Genomic DNA, 10,783 nt, shown 5'->3' on the forward strand with positions numbered 1-10,783 from the left:
GCATCTCGTCAATAGGTTAGTTCCGGAAAACGCATAAAAACATCATAAAGTGTGAACAAAACATGTAGGTATTGTCATAAAACAAGCATGGAACATAAGCAATTATCGATACGTCGGAGACGTATCAGCATCCCCAAGCTTAGTTCCTACTCGTCCCGAGTAGGTAAACGATAACAAAGATAATTTCTGAAGTGACATGCTACCAACATGATCTTAATCATACTATTGCAAAGTATATGAGATGAATGCAGCGATTCAAAGCAATGGTGAAGACAATGATTAAACAACTGAATCATATAGCAAAGACTTTTCATGAATAGTACTTTCAAGACAAGCATCAATAAGTCTTGCATAAGAGTTAACTCATAAAGCAATATTTTCAAAGTAGAGCATTGGAGCAACACAAAGGAAGATTAAGTTTCAGCGGTTACTTTCAACTTGTAACATGTATATCTAATGGATAGTTGTCAATGCAAAGTAATATAATAAGTGAAATAGGTAAACATGTAAGAATCAATGCACAGTTAACACAAGTGTTTGCTTCTAAGGTAGAAAGAAATGGGTAAACTGACTTAACAATAAAAGTAGAAGAAAGGCCCTTCGCAGAGGGAAACATTGATTGCTATATTTGTGCTAGAGCTTTTATTTTGAAAACAAGAAACAATTATGTCAACGGTAGTAATAAAGCATATGCATTATGTAAATTATATCCTACAAGTTGCAAGCCTCATGCATAGTACCAATAGTGCTCGCACCTTGTCCTAATTAGCTTGGATTTACATGGATTATCATAGCATAGCATATGTTTTAACCAAGTGTCACAAAGGGGTACCTCTATGCCGCCTGTACAAAGGTCTAAGGAGAAAGTTCGCATTGGATTTCTCGCTTTTGATTATTCTCAACTTAGACATCCATACCGGGACAACATAGACAACAGATAATGGACTCCTCTTTAATGCATAAGCATTCAACAACAATTAATATTCTCATAAGAGATTGAGGATTGTTTTCCAAACTGAAACTTCCACCATGGACCATGGCTTTAGTTAGCGGCCCAATGTTCTTCTCTAACAATATGCATACTCAAACCATTTGATCATGATAAATCACCCTTACTTCAGACAAGACGAACATGCATAGCAACTCACATGATATTCAACAAAGGTAAAATAGTTGATGGCGTCCCCAGGAACATGGTTATCGCTCAACAAGCAACTTAATAAGAAATAAGATAGATAAGTACATATTCAATACCACAATAGTTTTTAAGCTATTTTTCCCATGAGCTATATATTGCAAAGATAGAGAAATAGAATTTTAAAGGTAGCACTCAAGCAATTTACTTTGGAATGGCAGAGAAATACCATGTAGTAGGTAGGTATGGTGGACACAAATGGCATAGTTTTTGGCTCAAGGATTTTGGATGCACGAGAAGTAATCCCTCTCAATACAAGGCTTAGGCTAGCAAGGTTGTTTGAAGCAAACACAAGTATGAACCGGTACAGCAAAACTCACATAAAAACATATTGCAAGCATTATAAGACTCTACACTGTCTTCCTTGTTGTTCAAACCCTTACTAGAAAATATCTAGACTTTAGAGAGACCAATCATGCAAACCAAATTTTAGCAAGCTCTATGTAGTTCTTCATTAATATGTGCAAAGTATATGATGCAAGAGCTTAAACATGAGAACAAAAATTTCCAAGTATCAAATTATTCAAGATATTATACCAATTACCACATGTAGCATTTCCCGTTTCCAACCATATAACAATTAACGAAGCAGTTTCTACCTTCGCCATGAAAATTAAAAGCTAAGAACACATGTGTTCATATGAACCAGCGGAGCGTGTCTCTCTCCCACACAAGCATTTATTCAGAGAATGAAAATAACAAAAACAAAAATAAAAGCACACAGACGCTCCAAGTAAAGTACATAAGATGTGACCGAATAAAAATATAGTTTTTCAAGAGAAGTGACCTGATAAGTTGTCGATGAAGAAGGGGATGCCTTGGGCATCCCCAAGCTTAGACGCTTGAGTATTCTTGAAATATGCAGGGATGAACCACGGGGGCATCCCCAAGCTTAGAGCTTTCACTCTTCTTGATCACATTGTATCATCCTCCTCTCTTGATCCTTGAAAACTTCCTCCACACCAAACTCGAAACAAACTCATTGGAGGGTTAGTGCATAATCAAAAACTCACATGTTCAGAGGTGAAACAATCATTCTTAACACTTCTGGACATTGCACAAAGCTTCTTAAAGTTAATGGAACAAAGAAATCCATCCAACACAGCAAAAGAGGCAATGCGAAATAAAAGGCAGAATCTGTCAAAACAGAACAGTCCGTAAAGACGAATTTTTCTGGGGCACTAAACTTGCTCAGATGAAAATTCTCAAATTGAATGAAAGTTGCGTACGTATCTGAGGATCACGCACGTAAATTGGCATATTTTTCTGAGTTACCTACAGACGGGGCGACTCAAATTCGTGACAGACAGAGCGGTTTCTGCGCAGTAATCCAAATCTAGTATCAACTCTACTATCAAAGACTTTACTTGGCACAACAATGCAATAAAATAAAGATAAGGAGAGGTTGCTACAGTAGTAATAACTTCCAAGACACAAATATAAAACAAAGTACTGTAGTAAAATAAACACATGGATTATCTCCCAAGAAGTGCTTTCTTTATAGCCATTAAGATGGGCTCAGCAGTTTTAATGATGCACTCGCAAGAAATAATATTTGAAGCAAAAGAGAGCATCAAAAAGCAAATTCAAAACACATTTGAGTCTAACCCACTTCCTATGAAAAGGAATCTTGTAAATAAACAAGTTCATGAAGCATAATGCAACAAGCATAGAAAGATAAAACAAGTGTAACTTAAAAAAATTCAGCATATAGAGAGGAAACTTAATATCATTAAGATGCATATAACCATATTTCCCTCTCTCATAATAACTTTCAGTGGCATCGTGAACAAACTCAACAATGTAACTATCACATAAAACATTCTTATTCACATGCATAAAAGTATCATTACTCTCCACATAAGCATAATCAATTTTATTAGTAATAGTGGGAGCAAATTCAACAAAGTGGTATGAATGAATATGAGCAGTAGCAACGACGCTAGAAAAGTGCTTGCTGGCGTGCAGTAAGTAAAGATGCAGCAGAACAGTAAATAAGCGATGATTGCAGTATTTGGAAACAAGGCCTAGGGATCATACTTTCACTAGTGGACACTCTCAACATTGATCACATAATAAAACCACTCTACACTCTCTTGTTGGATGATGAACACCATTATTTGTGTAGGGCTACAAGAGCACCTCAATGCCGGAGTTAACAAGCTCCACAATATTTGATATTCATATTTAAATAACCTTAGAGTGCATGATAGATCAACACAACTATACCAAGTACTAACATAGCATGCACACTGTCACCTTCATACTATGAAAGGAGGAATAGATCACATCAATACCATCATAGTAATAGTTAACTTCATAATCTACAAGAGATCATAATCATAAACTACGCCAAGTACTACATGATGCACACACTGTCACCATTACATCATGGAGGAGGAATAGAGTACTTTAATAACATCACTAGAGTAGCACATAGATGAATAGTGATACAAAGCTCATATGAATCTTAATCATGTAAGGCAGCTCATGAGATCATTGTATTGAAGTACATAGGAGAGAGATTAACCACATAGCTACCGGTACAGCCCTTAGCCTCGATGGAGAACTACTCCCACCTCATGGGAGACAGCAACGTTGATGGAGATGGCGGTGGTGTCGATGGAGATGCCTTCCGGGGGCACTTCCCCGTCCCGGCGGCGTGCCGAAACAGAGACTCCTGTCCCCCAGATCTTGGCTTCGCGAGGGCGGCGGCTCTGGAAGGTTTCTCGTACCGTGGCTTTTCCGTATCGAAGATTTAGGTCAGGAACCTTTAAATAGGCGAAGAGGCGGAGTCGGAGGGGGTACGGAGCCGCCACACAATAGGGTGGCGCGGCCCAAGCCCTGGCTGCGCCGCCTACATGTGTGGGCCCCCCAGGGCTCCCCTCTGGTGGCTCTCGAGTGTTCTGGAAGCTTCGTGGAATTCTAAGATGCTGGGCGTTGATTTCGTACAATTCCAAGAATATTTCCTTACTAGGATTTCTGAAACCAAAAATAGCAGAAAACAGGAACTGGCACTTCGGCATCTCGTCAATAGGTTAGTTCCGGAAAACGCATAAAAACATCATAAAGTGTGAACAAAACATGTAGGTATTGTCATAAAACAAGCATGGAACATAAGAAATTATCGATATGTCGGAGACGTATCAAGGTGCTAACTAGCTTATAGCTTTCTAGGCTAAGTGTGATGCTCTTGTACTACTCCATAGCTAGACCAAGTGAATCATGAATCAAAAAATAAACTTTGATAAACCAAAGTCAAAACTTGTAAGGTAAAAACTTGGGATAGGATCAGTAAGCATAAAGTAATATGTAATGGTGCCTTGCTCTTGTAGAGCTTTGCACTAGGTCAACTTGCAAGAATATTAGCTTGCAACAATAGAGCTTGCATTGGTGTTAGCTTGCCTTGGTTGGTGTACTGGTCAAAGTGGTCTTCCTCCTCTTGATGGTAGACCTCCTCCTCCTGATAGTCTCCGGTACTAGCGTCTATAAACGAATACGAGGATAAAATCACCAAACAAGGTTCAAGAGCTATACTAAGCACAACATTGCTTCACACCAACTATTCTAATTGCACACATACCATATTAATGGTATTTTGTTTTCTTTCTTTAAGAAAAATAATTTCCTCTCATTACATATGTAAATGATAGTTTCCATTTAACTCTTTGAGGAAGTAATTTCCTCTCATTGAATCTTCTTAAGATTTAATTTCCTCAAATCATCATGCATGAAATCATGTTGACCTAAGTCAACCATTCATCATCATCATTTGGGAAAATGATTTAAATGAGGTAGAATATCTCATACTATTTAGCAATACTAATTATGATTTAATATCACCAAGTATTTCATGTGAGAGCAATTAGACCAGGGTCCAAACTTCATATGAAAGTACTTGGGACAAGATTTAAATGAAGTAAAACCCTTCATAAGGTTTACATAATAGTTTTGGACAATATCTATTGACTAAACTAGCCATATAGCCTTTATTTAAACTAGGCCATGATCACTCAAAGTAACCACACCATATTCTTGCAGAAACAATTAGTGTAAGTGAAATGTGAGCTATTAGAGTTGGAAACAACTTAATATCATTTTTGGTTGATTTTTAAGATTTATTTGAATGTGCAAAAGTCCCTGACTTGTTCTTTTTTTCACATTATTTCTACAAAAGATCTCACAATTAGACCAGTGGGGTTTTGTAGAACGTTTCAGTAGCTTTCCAACGATATAAAGTTTGCTAAATTTGGCCAAGCCAATTTGAAACTATTCAATTTCAAAGATAGGGCCAGTATTGATATTTAAACTAAATTGGAAAATCAAATTTGAATTAAAAGGGCCTGGCGGGAAAACGAGTTGGGCCAAAACGAATTAAATGGGCAGGGTCCAGCCCACAACGGTCCACAGACGCGTGGGCTGCCTGAAAGCGTGGGACCCGCCTATCAGTGGCTCACTAACCCCGAATCGGTACGGGGCAGTGCGGGACGTTGGATTAGAGGGTGATCATGCGGCGCACGATCATCTTCTTCTCCGGTGAGATGCCGCAGCTCTGGTGGCGAACCTAGGGAGTCGGAGGGAGTACCAGGGCTCCGGCGGTCGGCGGCGAGGTTCACGGTGAGGTTGTCGACGGTGCTGAAGCGGCTGGGACAGACGTCGTCGCTCGAGGTGGCCGAAATCGATGGCGGCGTCTGCAGCTCCGCCGCGGACTCGAGCGAGCGATTGAGGATCTACCGGCGGCATTGTGGCGAGGTAAAGGGTGGAGGAGAATCAGAGAGAGGAGGGAAGGCGATTGGTGTGGAGAATGAGGTGCAGGGAGGCCTCCTTTTATAGATGCTCGAGGTGCTGCGGGGGTGTGGCGAACTCGACCAGGTCACGGCGATTCCGGCGATGGAGAGGGGTAGGCGAGGGCAGGGCTACGTAGGCGACGTCACGGCGGTGCTAGGGAGCATGCGGGCGAGGCTAGGCGGTGCTTAGCCATGTCGGGCGCGTACGTGTACTGGCGCGGCCGCGGCGGACGGGGCTCGTCCTTTCCGCCGACGGCGGGCGCGGGTCGGTGACTAAGGGTGTCTGGCGTGTCTGCGGTGCGGTGACGAGGCGATGGGCGAGAGAGGGGGTCCGGGGAGGCAGCAGTACGGCGGGGCGACGCGTGCTCGTGTCGCGCGCGTGCGTGTACTCGGCGACGTGGCCATGCCGCCCGTGTCGCACGGGACGTCGTGGGCGCGCGCGTGTCTGGCGCGTCTCGTCGTCCTCTCGTCCAACAACGGGTACCGGCGTGTTCAGGAGATCCAGGGGAATCGAGATGACATGGTTTGCCAGGGTGGGAGTGAGAGAAAAGAGGGGGAGCTCGTCTATGGAGAACATTGCCGGCATGGCCATGGCCATGCCATGTTTGGCCTTCTCCTTGGGTTGCAATGATGGTGTTGGCACTAGAGGGGACCAGGGAACTTTGCTAAGTCAAATGGTGCTCAAGTGATAGCTTAGTTTGACAAAATTTCAAAGTGTGATGATCTTGCATTTGTTTCAAAGTCTCCCCTTGGCTTGCTCATAACTTTTGATCCAAGATGATTTGGTATTGATGGTCTTTACCAAAGTTGTTCACTTTGATGTGTACTTGAATGTGGTGCAAAAAGTTGGGTTGATTTAGTTTGAAAATCTCAAACTATAAAGGCTCAAAGTAGTGATCAGATTATAAAAGGCAGATTTTACCATTATTGTATGTGAGCCAAATTTGATTTCAAATTTGATTTAATTTGTGTTTCTTTGATTCCAAATGTTGTAATAGATGGTTAGTAACATAATACAACTACTGGTGAAGCTCAAATAGGTCTAGGGTAAAGATTTTCAAAAATGGCATAAACCATATGTGAGGGTTTTGGGAATTTTCTAATTTATTCTTTTTCTTTTTCTTTGTCCATGGGTCTTGGTTTTCAGTTCATGGATGGTTAGATTAGGTTTAGGAAGGGTAGTAAACCATTGGAGCCAAGTTTAATAGCATAGGTCAAAATTTGGTATTGTGGCTATGTGCCATTTATGTCTCTATGCAAGTTTTATTTTATTTTGGTTTCACATTGTTATCACCAGAATTTGACCGAGTTAGAGGTGGGCTGCGATCAAGATGGGCTTGAAGAATATACGTCGAAGAATATACGTGAATCGGCCTTGAATAACGAGTTTGGGCTAATTTGCCCGTGTATCTGTAAATATAGTAGGATACGTGTCGTTTAGATAGAACTTGACTCGTGCACGGTTGGGATTATTCCCACGTTAGAAAGTTTACGGACTATAAATATGTATCTAGGGTTATCGAGACAAACAACAATCATGTTCATCACAAACCAATCTTGGCGCATCGCCGACCCCTTGTTTCGAGGGTTTCTTCCGGGTAAGCATCATGCTGCCTAGATCGCATCTTGCGATCTAGGCAGTATACGTTTATTCATTGTTCATGTGTTGCTCGTGCTGAAGCCTTTTTGATGGCGAGCAACGTAGTTATCATAGATGTGTTAGGGTTAGCATCGTTTTACCTTGCTACATGCTTTCGTTCATGCAACCCTTAGACGTCTAGCCGTCCTTACACCTTTCTTAGGTGTAAGGGCGGCACCTTGCTTGATCATTATTTAGTAGATCCGATCCGTTATGATTGTTCCTTGTTCTTCAAGGATTAGTTTAATATCTGCATAGTTAGGCCTTGCAAACGGGTTGAAGGATCCGGTGGCACGTAGGGTGCAGTTTGCTAACCCTAGATAAGATATTCCGGGGATCAACTTCATGTTGGTTTTTAGGCCTTATCTAGGGTTGGTTCATTGACACCGTGCGTGGCTGCTAGGCTCAATCACGAGTAGGATGTTCCGATTATGCGGTGAAAACCCTAAATCGTTGTAGATCGTTTTAGCTTTATGTTGATCAAGCAGGACCACCATGCTATCGTAAACCCTTTACGAATCATGGGTGGATCGGCTCCTTGAGCCGATTCACGGGAAAACCTGAGAGCCGATCGAGGCTCGTATTTAATGTTTACGTGTATGCCATGCAGGAAACCTAAGCGAAGCAAATCCATCACCTTCCTGACCAGGTATAGGTCAGGTGGCACGCCCTTGCACCAGCATCGGACGTGTGTGCAGAGTCTTTGCGGGCCGTCGCGCGAGGGACCAGGGCCAGCCGCAGCTCTGAGTTGTTCCCGGCTCTTCGTGTTGCCAGCCGTTGCTCGCCGGTGGGTTTCGGACGCCAACACATTCTGGCACGCCCGGTGGGACAGTCTTCGACATCAACTGCATCGCCATCTACATCTGAGATGGCGGAAGGTACTCCAGTCACGTACGAGGATCTGCCAGAGGAGCTCAAGAAGAAGTATGACGATGTCAAAGCTCTCCTCGAGGCCGACCTCATCGGCTCTTTCCACAGGACCCGCTCACACAGCATCAGGTGGAGAGGGTTCTCACCTGAAGGCGCGCTCGATGGAGTGGACCTGTCCACCCCTTCAGAAGAACGCACCATGTCCTTGCGTCAGGAGATCAATTTCATGGTAGCTCATTCGCTACACCGCCACTCTGAGAGCCTGGTGGACACTTTGGAGCGGGTCGCTCTTCGAGTGCTCCATGAAATCTTGAATCATCGGTACTCTCCGTCAGGACCTGCTCTAGGAACTCATCAAGGGGAGCTACCACTCCAGAGCCGACCACTGCTGCCGTTCGCACTGGCAGCACCAGAGGTGCCGAATACACCGGCATTCGTTGTCTACAAGATCGGGGGCGATCCTAGTGATTACCAGTTCTTGTACGAGGCGCCCAAGGAGATCCCTCACGGATACACGTGCACATACGTGCCAGACAGCAGTAACTGGGCACTCATGAACCAGACTGCAACAGCAGGGACTTCTGGAACAGCAGGAGGAGTTTCTGGATCAGATCTTGAGAAGCAGACGTGGCTGGCTAAGAATGCCACTCCGACGAACCTCCAGAGCCAACTCCTGTGGCTAGCTCAGATCTCGAGAAGCAAGCGTGGCTAGCTAAGTACGCCACCCCAGCAAATCTTCAGAGTTCAACTCCTGCAGCTAGCACGGTGGATCAGATCAGCACGATCTTAAGAGACCTGTTCGGCATGGTGCCGAAAAGGAGGGCAATCGGCTATTCCAAGCCGTACCCCAACGACTACGATTTGATCCCACTACCACCCAAATATCGGCTCCCTGAATTCTCCAAGTTTAGTGGGGCAGATGGATCCAGCTCAATCGAGCATGTAAGCCGATATTTGGCGCAGCTGGGCACGATCTCAGCTGCAGATCCACTACGCGTGAGGTTCTTCGCACAGTCCCTCACAGGATCGGCTTTCGGGTGGTACACCTCGTTGCCACCAGACTCGATCCGGACTTGGAAGCAGTTGGAAGAACAGTTCCACATGCAGTATCACTCAGAGGCTTCCGAGTCTGGCATTGCCGATCTAGCACAAGTACGTCAGAAGCGCGGAGAAACTGTGGCAGAATACATCCAGCGCTTCAGAACTGTTAGGAACCGATGTTATTCGGCTCGTGTGACTGAAAAAGAAGCAGTCGAGTTGGCAGTGGTGGGCCTTGCATCACCAATCAAGGATATGGCCTCCCAAGCAGACTACCCTTCACTAGCGCACATGGTTCAGAAACTGTCGTTATATGAACAGCGCCACCCAGACTTGTACCAGGACAAATTCAAGCGTGCGGTAGTCTTGGTTGAAGCAGATGAAGATGAAGGGTCCGCGGGAGATCAAGAGGTAGCAGTAGTTGAATGGACTCGGGGGGCAACCCCCGTGTCCTGCAAATGGGTAAAGCCACAAGCTCCTCCCAGAGGGTTTGACTTCGACGTGACCAAAGCTGAGCAAATTTTTGATCTCTTACTCAAGGAAAAGCAGCTGAAGTTACCCGACGGTCTCAAACTCCCCACAGCACAGGAGCTGAATGGAAAGCCATATTGCAAATGGCATAACACGTTCAGCCATAACACCAACGACTGCAGGGTGTGGCGTCAGCAGATCCAAATGGCGATAGAGCAAGGGCGTCTAATCTTCAACCAGTACGCCATGAAAGTCGACACACACCCCTTCCCCGCCGTTAACACGGTGGAGTACGCTTACCCCGAGGGGTGCCAGCCAGGTTTTTCGTTAAGCATCAACATGGTCGAGCCTGGGCACCACTCTGGAAAGGACAAAGGCGAGGGCAGCCGCTCTCGTAGCAAGGACGAAGAGGAAGCCGCTCCACGCGATCGGCTCCGACACGATGGCAAGCGCTACATCACAGAGGGAGAAGTGAAGAATGTGCGATATCAACGACCTCTCTCTGATCACCTCCTCAATAAATACGTGAGTCAGTATGACCAGCGCCGGCGGTACAATAGCGACGATGAAAGGGATCGTCTAGCTAGCAGGAACGCCAGGAGACATCGTCGGCATGATCGCGACGAGGAGGGATATGAGCGCCGTGCCAAGGAGAAGTCGAGAGAACAGGACGACGTGGACAAGCACTGGGACTGCCCTTTCTTCAAACACTGCTGGGATTCAGGAATGAGCCGATTGCCTACGATCGGCAACTGCCCAGAATGTAGGCGGAAGAAGAAGGGT

This window comes from Lolium perenne, chromosome 4 (assembly GCF_019359855.2).
Source record: "Lolium perenne isolate Kyuss_39 chromosome 4, Kyuss_2.0, whole genome shotgun sequence".
NCBI classification, from domain to species: Eukaryota; Viridiplantae; Streptophyta; class Magnoliopsida; order Poales; family Poaceae; genus Lolium; species Lolium perenne.